The following is a 21,421-nucleotide window of genomic DNA, read 5'->3' as shown; positions in this document are numbered from 1 at the left end:
TTTATATGCACTGGGAAACCAAAAAATTCGTGTGACTCACTTTATTGCGATATTCGCATTATTGTGGTGATCTGGAACCAAACCCGCAATATCTGCAAGGTATGCCTGTATTTCTTGCTGGGATCACTTGATCCCAGCTGACTTCCCACCTATGGCAGTGGGGCTGGACCCAATGATCTCTTGAGGTCCCTTCCAGCCCCTAATGTCTACGAAATCTATTAAATCTATGAACCATGAAGAAGTTTTTCCTTGTATCCAGTCTGAAGAAACCTTCTTCTAGGAGTTTATGACCATTGCTCCTGATTTTCCACTGGGGTGCTTTGGTGAATAGTTGTTCACCTAGCCCCTGGTGTTCACCCCTGATATATTTGTAAGCTGCCACCAAATCTCCCCAAATCTTCTCTTTCCTAGGCTATACACTTTCATAACTGTCAGCCATTCCTCATATAGCCCTCTTTTCAGGACTCTAATCATACCAGTGTCTCTTCTCTGGATTCTCTCAAATTTCTCCACATCCTTCTTGAAGTGTGCCACCCAGAACTGGATGAATTACTCTAGCTGCAGCCTCACCAGTGCTGAGTAGAATGAAAGAATTACTTCCTTAGTGTTGCATGAGATGCATCAGTTGATGTATGCCAGCATATTGTTTGCTCCGCTAACTGTATTTATTGCTGGGGAAGCATTCCCTGTCTTCCACCTTGACCTTGATTTTCCTCCCCACCACATTACCCAACTCCCAGGCCTGCATATGCCTATAAGGGTCTGCAAGAAGCTGATACTGTCACCCCATGACCCGAATTTGGCAGGTTTTGCTTCTCAGCCCCTCATCAGAACTCTGCACCATCAGGTGATAGCTGCCTCCCCACTCCCCCGCCATCCTTCTCTTCCTCCCATTCTCTATAACAGATCCCTTGCTAATCAAGCCCCACAACTTAACATGATATCCCTCTGACAATGTTTAAGAAAATAACCTTCCGACTTCTGAATGAACTTTAGTTGTTTGGCAGGAGGATTGGTTTATCTTATTGTTGGAGGTGGGCACAGAAAGAAGGGAGGGAATGGGAGTTTCTTCAACAGATTTTGAATATGTCCATTACTTGTTGATTTTCAAGGAGCAGTGGAGTTCATAGATTCATCGATTGTTGGACTGTGAGGCTGGAAGAGACCTTGGAAGATCACTGAGTCCAGCCCCCCTGCATGAAGCAGGAAGGACAACTGGAGTCAGGTGACCCCAGCAAGGTCCAGTCTCCTCTTGAAGATTTCCAGAGTAGGTGATTGCACCACCTCTAGAGGGAGTTTATTCCACAGTGTAGACACCCTATACATGAAGAAGTTTTTGCTAAGGTTGATCCTGAAATGGTCTTCTAGGAGTTTGTGACCATTACTCCTGGTTTTCCCTAAGGGAGCCCTGGTGAACAGTTGTTCACTGAGTCCTTGATGTATGCCCTTGTCATAGTGCTAAGCTGCTACCAAGTCTCCTTTCAGCCTTCTATTTTTCAGGCTGAAGAGTCCCAGGTCCCTCAACCCTTTCCCATATAGCTTGCTGTGCAAGTCTCTGATCATATGGGTGGCCCTTCTCTGGACTCTTTCAATCTTTGCCATGTCCTTGTCAAAGTGTGATGCCCAAAGTTGGACGTAGTACTCCAGCTGTGGTCTCACCAATGCTTGAGGGATAAACAATAGGGAAGGATAATCCACCCTAGACCCTGGGATGTCAGTCTATTATGTACCTCCCATCATTTCTTTAAAGGCTGGAAAAAACAGTCCCATAGCGAGACTGTGAAAGACCTTGTTTTGTTTAGCTCTTCAAAGATGGAACTTAGAGGGAGGATAATATACAAGTCTCTTGTCTTAGAAGAAAGCACAAGGTACTGGTGCACTCTAAACCAGGGAAAGTAGGATCCTTTCCTTAACTGGCATTAAGTGCTGAGGAAATCATTTCTGCTCCACCACCTGACCTTTTCTTTGAGGCCCTCCAAATGCTGCAGAGCTGTCACCCAGTCCCCTCTTACCACCCCCAGAGCTGCAGGCAGAAGCTTTACAGAGGGGCCAACTGTAGCACAAAGAACAATTTGACTCTGAGGCTCTCCCAGCATGGCTGAGTACACCTCATACTCCCAACTGATCTTCACACTTGGAGCCCTTCAAGCCCTCCAAGCTTGGAGGGCTCCAAGCTTGTCCCATTATAAGCTTGTCCCATTACTGCAGCATTCTATTGGCTTTTGGTCATGAGTACATGAAGATGCCACAATTCTTGGGTCTTGCACCTGCAAGTTGAAAAACGCATGAGGGACTGGTGGGAGGAGGAAGAGAAGAACCCCTCAGACAGGGAGCTAAGCCAGAATTCACTAGCTGAGGGTTTGGTGCTACCATAGGTACATTGTTCTTCACATTTGGATTAGTCTGCTGTAAACTGGTTCCTCTGATCCCTGTGAACATGCTATGTGACATCTACTAATGTTGATAATAAAACTATTTATCACCATTCATTCTGAAGTAGTGTTGAAGAACCGACACAGTTGCTTTAGGAAAGGACAGATGGGACACATGTTCTTGTAATGAAGACACCAGAGTTGTGCCCAAAGTATCTGGCTTTAATTATTCACTCTCCTGGAGCTTTTCTATTTCACCTTCAGCAAATCATCTAATCTATCTGTGCCTTGTACAGGACAGGAGCTTTCTGAATATAAACAAATGAAAGGCACATCAGGAAACTGATCAACAGGATCCCCTGGGAAGCCAGTCTGAGATGGAAAGGAGTCCAGGACAGCTGGTTGTATTTTAATGAAACCTTACTGATGGCCCAGAAACAAACCATCCCAAAGTGCAGGAAAAATAGTAAATATGGCAGGTGACCAGCTTGGCTTAGCAGATAACTATTCAGTGAGCTAAAACACAAAAAGGAAGCTTACAAGTGGAAGCTTAGGCAGATGAATAGGGAGGGGTATAAGAATATTGCTTGGGCATGCAGGGATGAAGTCAAGAAGACCAAAGCACAAATGGAGTGTCAGTTAGCAAGGGAAGTGAAGAGTAACAAGAAGGGTTTCTACAAGTATGTCAGTAGCAAGAGGAGGATCAGGGAAAGTATGAGTCCCTTACTGAATATGGGAGACAAGCTAGTGACAGAGGATGCAGAAAAGGCCCAAGTCCTTAATGCCATTTTTGCCTCAGTCTTCCCAGGCAAGGTCAGCTCCCAGACTATTGCACCAGGCAGCACAGTTAGGGGAGAAGGTGAGCCAACCTCAGTGGTGAAAGGTTATGTTGGGGACTATTTCAAAATGCTGGATGTGTACAAGCCCACAGGACCAAGTGCAATGCATCTCATGGTGGTACGGGAGATGGCTGATGTGACTGCAGAGCCACTGGCATTATCTCACTGGGGCTGGAGGCTGGACTTGACGATCTTTGAGGTCCCTTCCAGCTCTAACATCTATGAAATCTTTGAAAACTCATGGCAATCAGGGGAGGTCCCGGACAAATGGAAAATGGCGAATATAGTGCCCATCTTTAAGCACGGGAAAAAAGACAATCCAGGGTTCTATAGACCAATCCATTTCTAAGCACTTGGAGGAGAAAAAAGTGATTAGGAACCGTCAGCATGAATTCACCAAGGGCAAGTCATTCCTGACCAATCTGACTTCCTTCAGTGATGAGATGACTGGCTCTGTGAATGGGGGACATGATATGCCTTGAAATTAGCAAGGCTTTTGAGAATTCTTTTAGGGCTGTGCAAAATTTTGGCAGCCTTTTTGTTTCAGAGGTGTTTCAGGCCATTTCAGCACCCAAAACACCAAATCCAAATCGAAACAGAAAGCTCAGAAAAATCTCTGAAATGAAATGAGGCATCAAACTGGCATCAAATGAGGCATCAAAACGTTTCTGAAATGTTTTGGAAAATTTCAGAGTTTCAGAGGTGGGCTTGCAGGGAAATAGCTGTACGCTTCTGCTCGGCCATGCAACTTGACTCCATAGGGAGCAGAGATCTGTATTGGGGGTCTTCTTGATGCTGCTGCCTGCCCCGCACTGCCCTAGTGACACAGGTCTACACAACGTGCGAAGCAGTGGTGAGGAGACCCCAGTGCAGATCTCTGCTCACTGTGGAGCCAGGTCATGTAGCAGGCCAGTGATGGTCCCTGCTGCATGACCTGGCTCTGCAGGGAGCAGAGATCTGGGGCTGCAAAGGGTGGGCAGTGGTGGCAAGAGACCCTGGCATGGGTCTCTGCTTCCTGTGGAGTCAGCTTGTGTGGCAGGGTTGTGCTGGTCCCTGCCACGCGACCTGGCTTCACAGGGAGCAGACATCTGCGAGGGCAGTGCGGGGTGGTCAGCGGTGGGAAGGAGACCCCCAGTTCAGAACTCTGCTCCTTGCAGAGCCAAGTTGTGCATCAAGGACCAGCAGACTTGTTCAGCAGTCTACACTGCTTCCCTGCCCCACAACCCAGCGTGACAGGGATCAGGGATCCATGTGGGGGACTCCTCACCTGCATAGAAGGCCACTGTGGCCCTCCCCCAGATGAGCCACCCATAGCTGCATCCTGCTGCCTACTGGGGCCCTGCAGCCCCAGGCTCTGCAACCCCGCCCAGCTAGGTAGGGCCCTGCAAAGCTTCCCTTGCAGCCCATTTGAAACAGATTCAGAGTAGATTCAGCAGAGCCAAATCTCTGAAACATATTTGGCCAAAACGAAACAGGATAGTGATCCAAAACACCAAAATGAATCACTGTCCTCTGAAACAGCCGAATCCGAACCCGAATGGAAATACAACCATTTCACACTGTCCTAAATTCTTGTAAGCAAGTTAAGGTAGTATAGGTTAGATAAATGGACTTTAAGGTGGAGAGAAAGCTGACTGAATCATCTGGCTCAATGGGTAGGAATCAATGGCTCAAACTCTGGTTGGCAGTTGGTATCAAGTGGAGTGCCCTAGGGGTCGGTTTTGTTCAATATCTTCATTAACAATTTGAAAGATGGGATGGATTGCACCTTAAGCAATTTCATGGCTAACACCAAGCTGAGGGAGTAGTAAATAAGCTAGAGGGTAGGGCTAGGATTCAGAGTGAGAGTAACCGAGACAAATTGGAGGATTGGGCTAAAAGGAATCTCATGAGGTTCAGCAAGGACAAGTGCAAAGTTCTGCACTTAGGAAGGAACAATCCGACGTACAGGCTGGGGGCTGGCTGACTGGGCAGCGTCTCTGCAGAAAAGGACCTGGAGGTTACAGTGTGCAAGGAGCTGGATATGAGTCAACAGTGTGCCCCTGTTGGCAAAAAAGCTAACAGCATACTGGGTAGCATTAGCAGTAGTGTACAGTCACATTAGTACAGAGATCTGCACAGGAAAATCTGTCCTGCAAATGTGGTTATACTTTTATATAGTTTTCTGGTACAAATATTAGTTCAGGCGTGAAACTGACAAAAAAGACATGGAGGTTAACAATGCTAAATTTAAGGGATCATTTTTAATTCCAAACTCACCCAAATATTTTATTGCAAAATGATGCAGATGCCATTTTACAAATGTTATTCCATTGTCAGCAGTCCCTGGATTCAAGGATGATTTCTACCATGGCTCACTGATGAGTCTTGAGGTGATTTAAGAGTCCAATCCTTGAGCCACGTATCTGTCCACAGAGTTTGCAGGTCTTTTCGTAGAGCAAAGTAGGCCATAGGTTGGAATTTTTCTCCTTATTCTTCCTCTGATCTTTCTGTTCTGCTTCAAGGGCAAGACATTTTACCTTGAAGCAGGCTGATCTTTCATTGAGGTTGTGGCACCATTGAAGTAGGTTACCAGCCAAAATCTCCCAGTTCTTGATATTGAAATTTTCCTCAATGGTAGTTTGGGAAGAGGGTCATATACATGACCTGAAGGAGATGGATAAAACACTTTAGTTTTCTCAATGTTGAGAGAGAGGCCCAAATTTTGGTGGGCTTCTCTGAAGAGATCCACCACAGTTCAAAGGTCTTTTTCATCATGAGCAAGGATGGTGCAGTCTTCAGTGTATTGAAGGTCAAGGATGGTTGTTTTGAATACTTTGAGGAATAACAATTTGGGAATCGGCAGCAACAGCACTCTCTTGTAGTCGAGGATGACATCTGTCAGGCTTGATGGATCCTCAGGTGACTGAGGAGCCCGATTCTGGATGCACATTTTCTTCAGCAATGAGGGCATATTGTTGCATGGGGGAGTGGGATTTGCAGCCCTGGATTGGCCTCCTTCTCCTTCCTCTTCCACCACTGCTCTGCCTTGGTATTGAGTCATTGGGCCTCAAAGTGGTGCATGCCTTCACTGAGCAGTCAGCAGGTTGCTCCTCCCAGTTGTTGGTGTTGACGTCTCCATGCTTGAGGGTGACCTTGAGTGTGACTTTGTACTGTTTTCTTTGGCCGCCCTTTGAGTGTTGGCCAACAGAGAGCTGGGAGAAGAGAATCTAGTGAGGGGGGCAGTTCTTGGACATCTGGATGCAGTGGATGATGATTTCTCAAGAGCAAGGCTTCCCATTTATTTGGGAATAAATGTTATTCCAAAGGGCCAGGAGACACCTGGAAACTGTGTAGGTAGACCAGATCAAGGCCAGAGAATACCACTGTGGGGGGAGAGGGGGATGGCAGGGGCTGGCAGGGGCTGGGTACACTGCAGAGTTATAGAAGGCAAATACATACTCAGAATCAATTAGTAAGTAGTTATATCTGCAACATTAATTTTTAAAATTTTAAAATAGATCTTATTTTTCATGGATTTTAACATTCTTTGGGAACAGGGGAGCAGCCTGATATGCAGAAACAAAGTTAAAAACTTGAATAGCATTGCCTGACTGCAGGTATACCAGGACATGTCAAGAACCAGTCTCTCCAATGACTGCTGCTAAAATAACTGAGTTGTCTCCCACCTTCAAGTCCATAAGCTCCCAGATGTGAACTACAGCAGTTGGGTTCTTTTTTTCATTATTATTTTTGGACCATTTGTTGTTTGGGGATTTATTACTTATATAGTTGGGCTGAGACAAGAACATCAAACATCTACAAATCTTGGCTATCTTAAAATATCCACAAGCAGGATCTTCACTTGTAAATGTAACAAAACAAGTGTTTCTTCCCCCTTCCATATGGTTTTATGAAAGCTTAGCTATTTTTCAGTCATCACTATGGTAACTTCATTGTTATCTAGAAGAAATCAGAATGTCACTTACTAAATGAAGTTATTTCTCTTTTTAGAGAGAAAAATGCAGTTAAGCAGAACACTATCACTGCACTTTTTGGTTTGGCATTTCCATGTATGCACACCTTATACTCATACCCTCTGTATACAATACAGACAGTGGGACAGATTAGGATTTAGTAAAATCATGTGCACACAGAAGCAAAAGTGCAAGTGAAGAACCTTACTTCACAAACCATATGACCCCCAAATCCTGCCAAGAATAGGCTAAACTATAGAAAGATCATTTTCCCACTGAAATCTATGGCTAAGTTCTATTGACTTTAAAGGAAGCTGGAATAGACCCAACAGAAACATGACAAAATCTGAACTCATTTACAGGTTTCCTTCACTTTATGTGGGTTCTGCATGTGCAAATTCACTCTTATGTGATGACCCTTTTTATATCAAAAATTTGTTATATTGGAGGCAAGTTTACTCTTATGTGATCGGTGTGGTTGAAACCCGCAGCCAGCTGCTTTGTGCAGTGTGATGTGGGGGTGACACGCACCAAAATATAGTTTCCTGTGTGGATCTGTGCTCTTCACTCACTGTCCGTGACGTGTTTCTGTAGTTGCCATCCCCACCAACTAAACATTCACCACCACCCTGTGCTTGTGTGTACTGCCTGCTGTTGGTGAGTACTAAATTGTCTTGTAAGAATGGTAGAAATCAGTCTGGGGGTCAGTACAGTCAAGGTCTTGGAAAGTATCCCTAGTTGTTACATTGTAAAGTGGGTTTCCTCTTTGCGAATTCAAGTTATTTGCTATTTTCCAGCACCACATGTATAGCGTGAAGCAAGGGAAATCTGTACATGGATGCAATTATAAAGCAAGTCTTTTTGCCTAGATGCTGTCACCCTATATTCTCACCTGTGTAAATATAATCCATATATGGCTTTCAGACTCTCTAGGTATATCTGAATGATGCCAATGCATCTTGCAGGTTATTAGTATAAAGTTTCTAAGAAAAATATATGTATAAACAGGGACATTTTCATATGCCTAAAAATCCACAGGCATGCTTCTGCTTTCACTTACAACAGAGAGTCAGGCAAGCAATTCCATTGACAGCAGCAGTGGTGTATTAGCACAGTTAAATCAGAATTAGACACAAGGTGTGAGCTTTGTCATGCTTATTCAAGCCTCAGTCTTTGCTTATTCAGTCTTTATCAGGCCACTTCCAACTGGCAATACACAGTCTAATTTATTACCTACTTGGCTTTCTAGATGACTCCCTCTAAATGGTATAAAGTGCAGTCCACTGTTGAGAGAATGATCTAAATAAATTCTTACCAATTCCCTTTTCATTAGCCTGGAAGAAAAATGCAGCCCCAGGAGTTTGAAGTCTCAGAAACTCAGAACCTTTACATTTCCTTTATGCCTCTGTTCAAGTCTTAGATTTATCACGGTTGATGAACAAGTTTTAGATTTATCAGAATCCTGCTACAGGCAGAACACACAGCAACATCCTGGTTGAGAACTAGGGAGGTAAGCTGAGACAATGCAACAGTGGTTTTTGACTGGGAGTTGGTAAAGCACCAAATTCAACAAGGGTTTTGGAGGGGTGCTCTGAACTTAAAAAAGGTTCATCTAGTCTGACCTCTTGTAATAACACAGACTACTTCATTTCACCTAGTTAAACCCTAGCTATTGGATGAAGTGTAACTAAAATATTTTAGTCTTTATTAGATTAAACTACATCAGAGGCAGAGAAAAAGGGAGAATGAAATACTAGCAACATCTAAGCCTCTACAATAGCCTGTAAATGACTAGGTGAGATATGTCCAGATCATCCCAGCAAGTAAATCATGAGCTGCACTGCAAAGAAAGATAAACATGTTTCCAGGCAGATCCCTGAATCTCTAGGGGGAAATTCTTTTCACACACCAAACCTGGCGGTCAGTTTGATGCTGAGCATGTGAGTAAGACACAGTAGCTTGACATCCAAGAAAGGAGATCCACTGATGACCTGAGAGTGTTAGTCCACTCTGAGGTCCTTTCTTCAGCTGTATCCAAACTCTTGTACGTGAGACAAAAGCTCTTCCTCCTCAAAACAAAAAAAAAAAGTCTGGGCAATTGTGCATTGTGGGAGAGGGGGTTCCTTCTAAGCTTTTTTGAGGGCTTGAAGCATGAGATCTGATTACAGTCATTATCATAAAGGTACAGCTGCCACAATTTGGGGCATACTGTAGGCAGCATAGATCTTCCTTCTCTCACAGTGGTCCATAAGAGAAAGGTATGAATTCACAGTGGTATTCATAGAAGTAGGGGTTGGAAGGGACCTTGTAGATCTTCAAGTCCCACCCCCCACCTGGGCAGGAGAAAAACTGGGCTCAAATAACTCCAGCCAGGTAGGCATCAAGCCTCTTCTTAAAGACCCCCAGGGTGGGAGCCAGCACCATTTCCCTTGGAAGTTGGTTCCAGATCCTAGCCACCCTGTGAAGTAGTTCTTACGGATGTCTAATCTAAACCTATTCTCCAACAACTTAAGGTTGTTATTCCTTGTTATGCCAGGGGGCACTAGGGGAAACAAGGTCTCTCCCAGACCCTTCTGGTCCCCCCTAGTGAGCTGATAGATGGTCACCAGGTTCCCCCTCAGCCTTCTCTTGTGAAGGCTGAACAGGTTTAGGTCCCGCAGTCTCTCATTGTAGAGTCTGCCCTGTTGTCCCTTGATCATGTGGGTGGCCTCCTCTGGACCTTTTCAGTGTTGTCCACATCTCTCCTGAAATGGGGCGCACCGAACTGGCTGCAGTGCTCCAGCTGTGGCCTGACCAGCGTTGCGTAGAGGGGGAAGATCACCTCCTTGGATCTGCTTGAGATGCACCTGTGGATGCACAACAAGGTCTGGTTAGCCCTGCCAACCGTGACCTCTCATTGTCGGCCCATGTTGATCTTGGAGTCAATAATGACTCCAAGATCCCTTTCTGCCTCCGTGTTCTCAAGAAGGGAGTTTCCCATCTTATAAGCATGCTGCTGGTTACTACTGCCCAAGTGCAGCACCCTGCACTTGTCAGTATTGAAAAGCATCCTGTTTTTGTTAGCCCACCCCTGTAACCTATCCAGGTCTTGCTGCAATCTTTCCCTCCCTACTAGCGTGCTCACTCATCTCACCCCAAATTTTGGTATCATCACCAAATTTAAACAGATTGCTTTTCACCCCATTGTCCAAACCACTGATAAAGAAATTGAACAACACGGGCCCAAGGACCAAGCCCTGGGGGACTCCGCAGTTCACTTCTCCCCAGGTTGAATATGACCCATCCACCACCACCCTCTGAGTATGACCATACAGCCAATCTGCAATCCATCTGACTGTGTAGACATCAATGCCACAGTCACCTAGTTTTTTAATGAGGATGGGGTGGAGACGGTGTCAAAGGCCTTGCTGAAATCCAGAAAGACTACATCCATGGTGACACCTGCAACCATTGCCTTTGTGACCTGATCATAAAAGACAATCGGGTTGGTCTGACATGACCTGCCCCTAATGAAACTGTGTTGGTTGCCCTTGAGCATCATCCCTGAAGCCGGCCCATCACAGATGTGCTTCATGATGATCTTATCGAAGAATTTCCCTAGGATTGAGTTAAGACTGACGGGCCTATAGTTGCCCGGGTCCTCCCTCCTCCCTTTTTTAAAGATGGGGACCACATTGGCTATCTTCCAATCATCTGGCACCTGGCCCGAGCACCTCAAGCACTCGTAAAGCCATGCCAAGGGCCCTGCAATGATCCCTGCTAGCTCCCTCAACACCCTGGGGTGGAGAGCATCTGGACCCACTGATTTGAACACATCCAGCCCCTCCAGAAGCTCTCTAACCCCGTCCTCCCCAACCTAAGGTCTGGAGGCGTTCTCCTCGAGTCAGTCTTGCATCACGGTGGGGAAGTCCCAGTCCCTGCACAAGAAAATGAAGGTGAAGAATTGTTTAAAGAGGTCTGCTTTCTCCTCTGGCGCAACCACCAGATTGCCCAGCGTATCTTGCAGGGGGCCCATGTTTCCCAGTGCTTTCTTCATCCTCCCTATATATTTGAAAAAGGACATTTTATTATCTTTGATCTTGGACGCTATTCTTAGCTCTATGTCCGCCTTAGCTTTCCTGACAGCCCCCCTACAGGCCTGAGCAGAGGAGGTATACTCCTCTTTGGAGATAGCACCCCCCTTCCACCAGGCATACACCACCTTTCTGGCAATCAGGCATTCCCAGATGCACTTGGTGAGCCAGGGGGGCTTTTGGGCTTTCTTGCCCCCTTGCTTCTTGTTGGGATGGTCACCCCTTGGGCCCTGAGTATTGTCTCCTTAAGGAATGACCACTCTTCTTGGACACTGAGTTCCCCTGCTCTCGAGAACCCCAGTGCCTCTCCCACTAATTTCCTCAACTCATTGAAGTTGGCCCTCTTGAAGTCTAGGGCTACCACCTTGCTGCATGCCCTGTGCTGGATGGTGAATTCCAGCAAGCGATGATCGCTATCACTCAGGTGGTCAAGAACCTAGAGGCCCCTTACCAGGTCATTGCCTGTGGCCAGGATCAGGTCCAACAGGGCATTTCCTCTGGTGGGACTGTGCACCTCCTGAATTAAATGGAGGTCCTGTATCTCGGCCAAGAACCTCCTAGAACAGTCTGACCTGGCTGACTGTTCCTCCCAGCAGATGTCCAGGTAATTTAAATCACCCATGATAACTACATCCCTTGCCTTAAGTGCCTCTGCAAGCTGGCCTGAAAATTCCTGGTCCAGCTCCTCGCCTTGGTTGGGGGGTCTGTAGTAGACCCCCACCATTAAATCCCTCTCCCCACGGCCCCCTTGTATCTTAACCCAGAGCACTTCAGCTTGCCCCTCCTCTGACCCATTCTGCTGGCAGAGGATGTGTATTGCTCCTTGACATAGAACGCCACACCCCCGCCTTTCCTTCCTTCTCTATCTTGCCTGTAAAGCCTATAGCCCCAAATGTTAACTGCCCAGTCGTGGGATGAATCCCACCACGTTTCTGTAAGCCCTATTATGTCTGGGTTTGAACTTGCTATTCTGAAGGCGAGTTCCTCCTGTTTGTTCCCCATACTATGAGCATTGGTATATAGGCATTTAAGGCCTTGCATAGCTGTGTGTGCCATCCCCCGATTTGGGAGACTGTCTGGACCCCTATTTTTTACCTGGGCACTCCTTGCATTTGTCACCTGTCTTACTTGGGTGGTGTCTCCTTGTCTTCCTGCGGCCCTCTCCCCCAGCGATGCTAGTTTAAAGCTCACCATATGAGATCAGCCAACCTAAAAGAGAAAATATGCTTGCCTTTAGGAGAAAGGTGAAGCCCATCCTGCACCAGCAAGTCCCCCACCCAAAAGCATGGGTCATTATCTAGGAACCCAAGGCCTGCCTGGCGGCACCAACTGCATAAGCACTGGTTGACCTCACCAATGCAGGCCTTGGGTCGCTGTCCCCACCTATTCACTGGAAGAAGAGAGGAGAATAACACCTCCTTAAGCTTGTCCCCCAGAGCCTCGAATTCCTTCATAATGTGGTCAGGGTTGCCCCTGGCCGCGTCATGTGTTCCCATGTGGATGACAACCATGAGGTACTGGTCTGCAGGTTGGACATAGGCTGGGATCCTCTCCGTGATGTCCCTAACATGAGCCCCAGGCATGAAGCAGACCTCTCGCGCCATGGAGTCAGGCCGGCAGATGGGACCTTCCAGTCCTCATAGGATGGAGTCTCCAATGATAAGGACCCGGCATTTCTTCCTGCTGATGTTCGCTCTCTGCCCATTCCTTGTCATGTGGCGAGTGGTATCATCCCTGCCAGAGGCAATTCCTCTGCCTTTCTCTGTCACAGCTGCTAGGGCATCAAACCTGTTCCCCAGGTGAATCTGGGGAGCTTCCACCACTCTAGGCCTAGCAGCTCTGGATTTGGACACCTTCTGCCACTCCTGCGTTGGATGCGTCTCCTGTGGGGGCTGTACTGTGGGTGACCAGGCCTGCAGAGAACAGAGATAGGCATCAATTTTATCCTCTGCATCCCTGATCCCCCTCAGCCTGGAGCTCCCTCACCTGTTTCTCCAGGGCCCTAAGTCGTGCACAGGAGGGACAGGCAAGGGGACCACCAGGCCCACCAAGCTCCCCCACCCCACAGACAGGGGAGCAAGGGGCCACTGACCCCGCCATGAGCTCCATCTCGAAGGAGGCCTCAGAAAAGCCCATGGCAGGCAGCAGTGCCAGGGCGGAGCCCCTGGCAGCCGTGCTCTGTGTCTGCACCATGTCTGCAGAGCTGCACCTCTGCTTTTGCTCACTGGAAGTTCCGCTCTGGGCAGCTACCTCATGCCCGCATGTGGCTCTGGAGCGTGGCCTCCTGTTGGATGAGCTAAGAGGGCTCCGAAGGGCTTCTCCTCCGGATTCACTTCAGCTGTGCTGTACCCTCTGCCCCACTTACCTTAGGGGGAGTCAGCTGTTGCTGCCCTCGCCTCTGTCTCCTCCGCAGCTGCTGCCTCCGATGCCAAGGTAAGGTGGTACATGTGTGTGTGTGGCACACATGCACCCTGCTCCCTATGCTCCTGCTCCCCAACTTGTGTACCCTTATTCACAGAGGCAGTTTCCTGAAAGGGCCACCACAGTCTCCGGTGCTCCCAATTAACTAATATTATTCTCCAGAAATTGTCAGAGCAGTTTTGGGAGTCATTGAGACTCCACTCCCTCCCCCCTGAATACCTATGGCTTACAAGGCCGCTTGCCTTCAGCGCTCTTTCCTGCCCAGGGCAGGGGGTTGAATTTGATGATCTATTGAGATCTGTTCCGGACCTAACAGCTATGAAACTATGAAAGAAGGAATTTGACCTATTACTTCTTACACCCCTGTGTTTGAATCCTCTAGCTTCTAGTCCGCTGTACAAAGGGATGCTCCTCCTTATTGCTTTGTGTATGCTTAAGCCTGCTCTGAGATAGCTAATTAGATAGACCCCTGAAAGCCAAATAGCTTGAAAGAACACCTCATTGGTCAAACCTGAAAGGGCTTAGGCATGAGCTAAGGGGCACCAAGGTGCTTGGCTTTGACAGGACTTATGTGGCTCTGCTGAGGCCCAGCAGTAGCAAACATTAGGACATGTCATCTCCAACCTATGCTGGGAAACACTTCTAGGTACATCCTGCTTTGTTTGCACCAGCTCCCAAAATGACGCAATGTAGTTGTAGTGGCCTGAGAACGTAAAATGGCAGTGAATCACCTAAATCTTTATATAGGTTGGACCCTAAGTTACTTGCCCAGGGTCACAAGTAACATCTGGGGTAGAGCTTGGAACTGAAAAGGGGCGTCCAAATCCCCAGGATAGTCCTCAGCATGAATATAAATGTCAGTGCAGCTCCTAGAGAGGCACAACATTCTGTTTCTGTGTCCTGGACAGTGGTGGCACCCACCAATCTTGCTCCCCCTCTAAGTCAGCACCTGTGGCTGATGCCGTGCTCATGCACCCTTAGTTAAACCATTGATATCTTAGATACTCAGTCACTTTGGCTGTCCTTGCTGGCTTCAGGTCTGCATTACCAGAAAAAAAAAAAAAAAAAATCACTGGGCTTTGCCAATGAAAACGCAGATCCAAAACCAGTAGAGGGGTTGACAAACTGCCTGTAGTAAAGCAGCTGAGAGTTGGTTAGTTAATAATTAATCTATATCCCTCAGTTTACACTGTGCTCTCTTTCTTACAGATGAGCAATAAGTTAAAGAAAATGGGAATTATTTACATTTTTTCCTTTTTAAAAAATAAGGAAAAAAAGAATGTTAATACTATGTTTGCAAAGTCACATGAGGATTTTTCACATGAAAACTCTGATACTTAGCAAGGTAACCATATGGGGCCTGATCCTTTTGACAATGGCTTCCATTTAGGCCAATTAAGTTAGACTGGTTGTAACAGGTTAGGCGCCTAAGGGGCGCTGTGATGCCCCAGGCAAGCCCCCTCATCCCTGCTAGGCTCTCTCTGTGCCTTGTCTCTCTGGGTTTCACCCTGCCTTCTCCTACCACATCTTGATGAAACCTTTATAAACAGGAGGTTGTCCCCAGAGACTAGCCAGCCCACAGTGCTCTCTCCATCTTCCTGTGGTCAACTCTTTCCACCTTGTATATCTTAAGGGCTTAGTGCAGGGGTTTTCAACCTTTTTGGATCATTGTACCCCCTGGCAGCTGGACATGGGGCAGTGTACCCCCCGGTCCCCAAGCGTACCCCCAGTTGGCAACCCCTGGTTTAGTGCATGGCTCCAATCTGCCCCTACACCATGCCCCATGCCATGTGGATGTTTTAAATCACCAATTGGGTGGGACACTTGTTCCGAAGCCTCCAGGCCATCTCAGGCCTTCCTTTTCTTGTTGGGGTTTCTAACCTCCCAGATTCTGCCCCTCTACTCTGGCTGGTCTCTTAGCTAAGGCCCACTGTTCTAGGCTTGGCTGCTGGGCCCCAGCCATATCTCTGCCCTGCTCTGGGATCCTGGACCTATTGGTCCCCCACTCAGCCCCTCTGGGTGTAGCCTTTGGGCTGCCTTCAACAGGGCCCAAGGCTTGGCACTCACACACAAGTTGTAACTTAAACAATGCCACTTCCCCTGCTGCTAAGAGCCCATTCCTTGTGGCCCTCAGGTCTGGTTTCCCTGACTGGTACAGGCTTTTGGCTTATATAGTTCAAGCCTGCCCATACAGCTGTTTCTTAACTCCTGCCTTGATGATTGCCTGTCCCCAAGCTACAAAGACCCTACCATTAAAGAGGCCATGCCACCTTTCAGTAGCAGGGCCAGGGGCCCTGTTTGTAATGGCAAGACCCGGGGATTTGGGTGAACTTTGCTAGAAAGCACCAGCGAGGACATGGGTGGCAGAAGCAGACCAGCCGGGAGGAGCCCATGAAAGGCCGGTCTCACATTAGATTTACCTGCAGGGGTAGAGTGGCGAGAGAACAGAAGCAACATATGGCACTACTGAGCTGATTTATCAGCACCTGTTCTATGCAGCTCAGAGGGAACGCATGAGTAATGTAGAAAAGAAATGAGACTACAGCAACATAACAGAGGAAACAGATTCACTCAAAGGGAGAGAGATGCCACGCAGAAGAGTCCAGGATTCAGAGGACCTAACAGGGTTCAGATCAGCCTCCAGGCAGTGGAGACACCAGAGGAGACAGAGGGAGTCCATCTTACTCAACCCCACAAACACAGCAGACCCAGGTAAGGGGTAATCAAGTTGTTTCTTCTCTGGGAGGAAGAACCATGAAGGCTGGTTGCCAGGGCCTGAGAGGTTCAGCCCAGCCAAAGGACCTCATCAAGCAGTTCGCATTTATTTTTCTGGTATTCAAGGAATTTTCTTTTACTTGAGTTGAGAAAGGAGTTTACCAACCCCAAATTTATCTTTTTGGTGGTACATTGTATTGGGGCAACCTGAACCAAGAGAAGGATCTTGGCCGTGGGCTTTTGAGTTACCTAATGACTTACCTGTCAATGATCCCAAGAATAAGAGATATCACACGTCTGCCTCAGAAGTATATTATTATTTCTTTTGTTATTATCTTGTTTTGAATATTTGTCTGGATACCTCAGACTGGGGTGTTTTGATAATGGCCAAATAGCATCTTACAACCTCATGGAATAGGGATGACAACATTTCATTGGCACTTGACTGGCACAAACTGCCTTGATTAAGCCCATTGGCTTCAATGGGGTGACAATTTCATCTGTGGCAATGGCACGGCTGGAGTGCGGATGGGGTATGAGGCAGGTAGAGCCCCAAATCATAAACCCGTCACTACATGAGTAACCCTGTGGGAACCCTAAATGATATTACTGAACCATCCTCTTTCTTCATAAGATCAAAGCCATGGCAGGATAGTTGGAGGTGGTTTTCTCCCGGGGTGCCCAAGGGTAGCCCCATAGAACATAGGCTTTGTGACACTGTTATACTGGTCTATCTCAGCAGTTGGTAACACTGGGAGGCCAGAATGACCCAGACAGGTGGGTGTGGCCAAGTGGAAGTACCTAACTAGCCACAGAGCTGGTTTCCCACCTGCCTCTGGACATGCCGCCCACCTGTCTCGCCCACCACAGCTGTTGGTAATCAATAATGTTGTCAACTAAGGCGGGAGGCTTCCCATTGTACACCCCAATATTGTGGGGCTATCTGTGGCTCTGTTCCACCCCTACACCATGGCCCAAGCCTCACAGATGGGCAGTTAGCTCAATCACTGCCTTCGCCCATTAGCTGTGGTGCCCAACCCTGGGGACCTTTGACTTCTGTAAGCCCTGGTCCCATTTCAGGCCCAGTCTGGACTCCGAGCTTCTTAGCTCTTCATGGGCTTCCCTTGCAGTGGGCCCCTGGCCCTTTTGACTCTTTGGTCCTGGTCCCAGCATTGACCAGTCGAGTACCTCAGTGGTGTTTTTGCCTCCTGCCTGCATTTATGGGTCAGGGTCCCCCATTCCTGCCTCAGGTGCTCCTGGAAGCGTGCCTAGCCCTTCTGCATCACTCCACCCAGCAGACTCAGGCACCTCCAGAAGATTACCTGGCCTATCCTACTCTTATGTTATAAGGCCCACCCAAAGGTGAGGGCTGGGGTTAAGGCACCCCTACTCACCTTTCACCATGGTGGTAATTAGCCTGGCATTTCCTGGGGTCTCCCGTACCACTGAGAGCCCCACCACGCCACCCACTCCTGGCAGGGCAGTTATAGGTCATGCCAAGGACCAGGAGCCTCCAAACCATCCCCTATACCTCCTGCCCTTACCTCCAGGATGTTCCAAAGAGCCTTGCAGCTAGGGAATGTTACTGCCTGGCCTGCCAGCAGAAAACTGCCCTGTTTATATAGGCAGCCATGGATGTAAAATGGCTGCCACAATTAAGCACCTGCTGTATGTTAGGCTCGGCCCTGAAAGTGGCAGGCAACAACAGTATCCTGCCACAGTGGGCACTAGGGCTAGCTGCTGTCATTGTCACTTCTCCCAAGAACAGGGCCCACTACTTCTTATACACAAAACAGAACTTTGCAAAAGGGGTGCATTGCCTTGGCCTACAGGGTTTTCTGCTAGCCTTTGCCTTTGTGTCACTTCACATAAATTTGTGTCCTTTAGGCCTCTGGATCAAGTGAACTCAAAACCAAAACCCAAAAACCTCAGCCTTAACTAATCTACCTCTGAAACACTAAATACCTAAACTAAACCTTTATTTCTGGTTGGTTCTTATCCTTGTTCTCTCATGAAGGAAAAGGAGAAGAGAATTAGAGACATTCTACATGCAATTAACATATTAAGTGATCTTTATAGCACCTTTCATTCCAAATGTATCTCACTCTAAAAGGTAATAAGCTCTTAAAGGAGCCTTATCATTCCTATTCATCCAACACCTTGGAATTGAAGTGTAAAATAGTGCTTCAGTTCTTCACAGCCACATTATTACACAGCATATTCACCATGTTCATTGTAAAACAGGGTGGTTATCAATCCTTTGTGTGCATACTAGGCTTGAAAGGCCAACCTCTAAAGATCCATTTATTCTTACTGCAACATTGCTTTAGCTGCAGGAATGGATTGTATAATAGCAGTTTGCATGTGTTATTACCTTTCTTCTATGGACCTTAAAAGGAGGCTACAGACATTTCCATGTTACACAAGGGGCACAGAGCAATTCAGTGATTTACCCAAGGCCACATGGCTAATCAGGGACTAAACTGCAAGTAAAATCAGTTTCTTCAATTCCAACCTCACTGCTCAAAGTGGACCCCCCCCATACAAGTCAAAATTAGCACGTCTGTTTTAATTGCTAACAAAGAAATGACAATTAGGCATTAACATCAGCTCCCAAAACAGGCAATGCTGATGCTAAGAAATGTCAATCCTTTAGAAAAAATCACAGAACTCTCCAGAGTCCTTGTTACTGCAATGCATCTTTCTATATTCTCTTTATGGGACCGCAGACCCAACATAAAGTAGAAACTTACTCCCATAAATATTTGGTTCCTTTAAAGGGGAAAAAACAAGGGTAAATGCTTATCTATCTCACAAGTTTACTTTTTTGGAGAGCCTACAATGATGAGTCTTCTCTCTGAGGACCCTGACTTGGACATGTGCCTAGATTTGGCTTTGGTGGGTTTAGTGACACAGTGAAAGTCAAGCACATGAGGAACTTGGGAACATATAAGAAAAGTATTAGTAAGCAGACTTTAAAATGGCAAAAAGAAATTCTTTGCCACACACTGGGGGCATCTACATGAGATGTTTACTGTGGAATTGGCTAATTAGCTCTGCAATAAAGTACCTCCGTCTACACATGTGGAGCTATTCGGCTGTAGTAAACTAATTAACTCTGCCATAGGTTAGTACTGCCTAATGTAAGTATTATCCTACAGCGGAGTTATTCACTCCACCAAAATTCACATGTAGATGGTGTCCAGGGCTGGCTGGGGCAGGAGGGTGCTACATTGTGGGGGCTGCCTGCCCACTAGCTCCACATTGTAGCACCCTCATGCCCCAGCCAATCCTTTTGTAGCATGTCAAGCTGGAGGGGAACAGCTCCAGGCTGGCAGGCTGACCCACAGCCCCTCAGCCAGCCAGGGCTGTGCTGTCTCAGCAAAATGTGCTGCAGTCCCAGATGCACATGTAAACACTGCTGTACGTACGAGCAATAAATTCCAGTGCAAACCCTCCAACTCTGGTGCAAACTGGAGTTTATTCAGCACGTGCAAATGGCACCCAGTGTGCAACTAACTTGTGGAATTGCTTGTCACAAAATGTTGCAGAACCCAACAAGTTAGGCAAGTTAAAAAAGATGAATGGACACTTTTTCATTAAACAATAAAGTAGGTCTTCAAACTCCAGATTAGGAATTCTTAAGCCTCTAAATGCTGGAAGCTGTAAGGCAAAGGGGGCTAGATTGGGCCCTGCATAAATACTCTTTCCCTTAGCATGCACTCTGTGCCAGTGTGAGAGACAGGATATTGGGTTAGATAGTCTAGCCCCATACTCTTATGGTTGTCAACGTGTGGCTGGTAAACTCAGACTGGTGGGGTGTTCCATGGGAGTGGGGGGTGGGGGTTTGCAGCTGGCTGGCAGTGGGGGAGGGAGGGAGTTGCAGCCACTCAGGAGCAGTGGGGTTTGCACCTCCCCGCTACTGACCACGGTGCCTGGCTAGCTGCACAACTCCCAGCTGGCTGCAAACCCCACCCCCCCACTCCTGTGGGATGCTCCACTACCCCACTAGTCTGAGTTCACGTGCCACACATGCCTATTTTCAGGCTCAAAGCATGAGAATGACCCTGTTCAAAAAGCTACTACAAAGTCTACGATTTTTTTCAGGTCCCACCTCAGCTCCATGTCAAAGGCTGAAGTGGTACAGACTCCTTGTGCTAGTTTTTTGCACAAGAGTGAACTTAACTCTTGTAGCTTTCACTGTTGGGATTAATTTAACCAGTGCTAGTTTAAAAAAAAATGAAGAAGCTATACACTTAAAGAGACTTCTGGTTCCCAATATTTGCAACAATTCAAAGGGGAGCAAAATGGAATGGAATTCTGTAGCTTTTGTAAACAGGAACCCACCAATGATTTGTACATTTTCTCCTGCTTAATCTTCAATTGAATTTAAAAGGGGAACAAACCCAAGTCTGTCAGAGGACAGCTTTAACTTTTGCAGGCCCAAGAAGACATCAAAGAGAACCCAGACAACCTACCATCCAGTGGGAACACCCAGCTTTTTCATCAGAGAGATGCAGTGTAAGTCAAGTGCAAAATCAGAAGAAGCCAAAACCAACTCCTCAAGCTGAGGAGAAGCCAACACTGAAGAGCCAGCATCAAATGAGAGGAAGCACTGAGCATAGCCATCTCAGCCAGCACCCAGATGTTTAAGGCTAATTACTAGTAATTTGGTAAAGAGTTGAGAAGCAGATGAGGGATAAATACCTAGAACTGCAAAAGAACATGTTTACTTTTCAGGGTAAAACTACATGCTAATGGAACAGTTTCACATAAATTTCATTGCCTCAAAATGTAAAAAGCCCAGTTGATGAGCCTGAACTAGCCAACCTGTGTAGTAGCAGAGCAGAGTACTTTACCAATCAGTTAATGACCTGGAAGGAGGTGGGCAGTGGGATCCTGCAGGGCACGGTCCTTGGACCGATACTTTTCATTGTCTTCATCAGTGACTTGGACGAGGGAGTAAAGTGTGCTCCCTGGGGAGGAGGCTCTTCTCAGCCAGGCTGGCTGACCTGCTCCACCGGGCTTTAAACTAAGCCCGCTGG

General features: G+C 47.1%; 1 pseudogene; it reads left to right on the top strand.

Annotated features, from left to right (window-relative positions):
* The window catches only part of LOC109305551, a 66,852-nt pseudogene that overhangs the window by 363 nt on the left and 45,068 nt on the right, over positions 1-21,421 (top strand).

Source organism: Crocodylus porosus, unplaced genomic scaffold (assembly GCF_001723895.1).
Source record: "Crocodylus porosus isolate Cpor-Errol unplaced genomic scaffold, CroPor_comp1, whole genome shotgun sequence".
NCBI lineage: Eukaryota > Metazoa > Chordata > Crocodylia > Crocodylidae > Crocodylus > Crocodylus porosus.
Note: the sequence above shows the minus strand (reverse complement) of the source record. Positions and strands in the feature narration are given on the sequence as shown.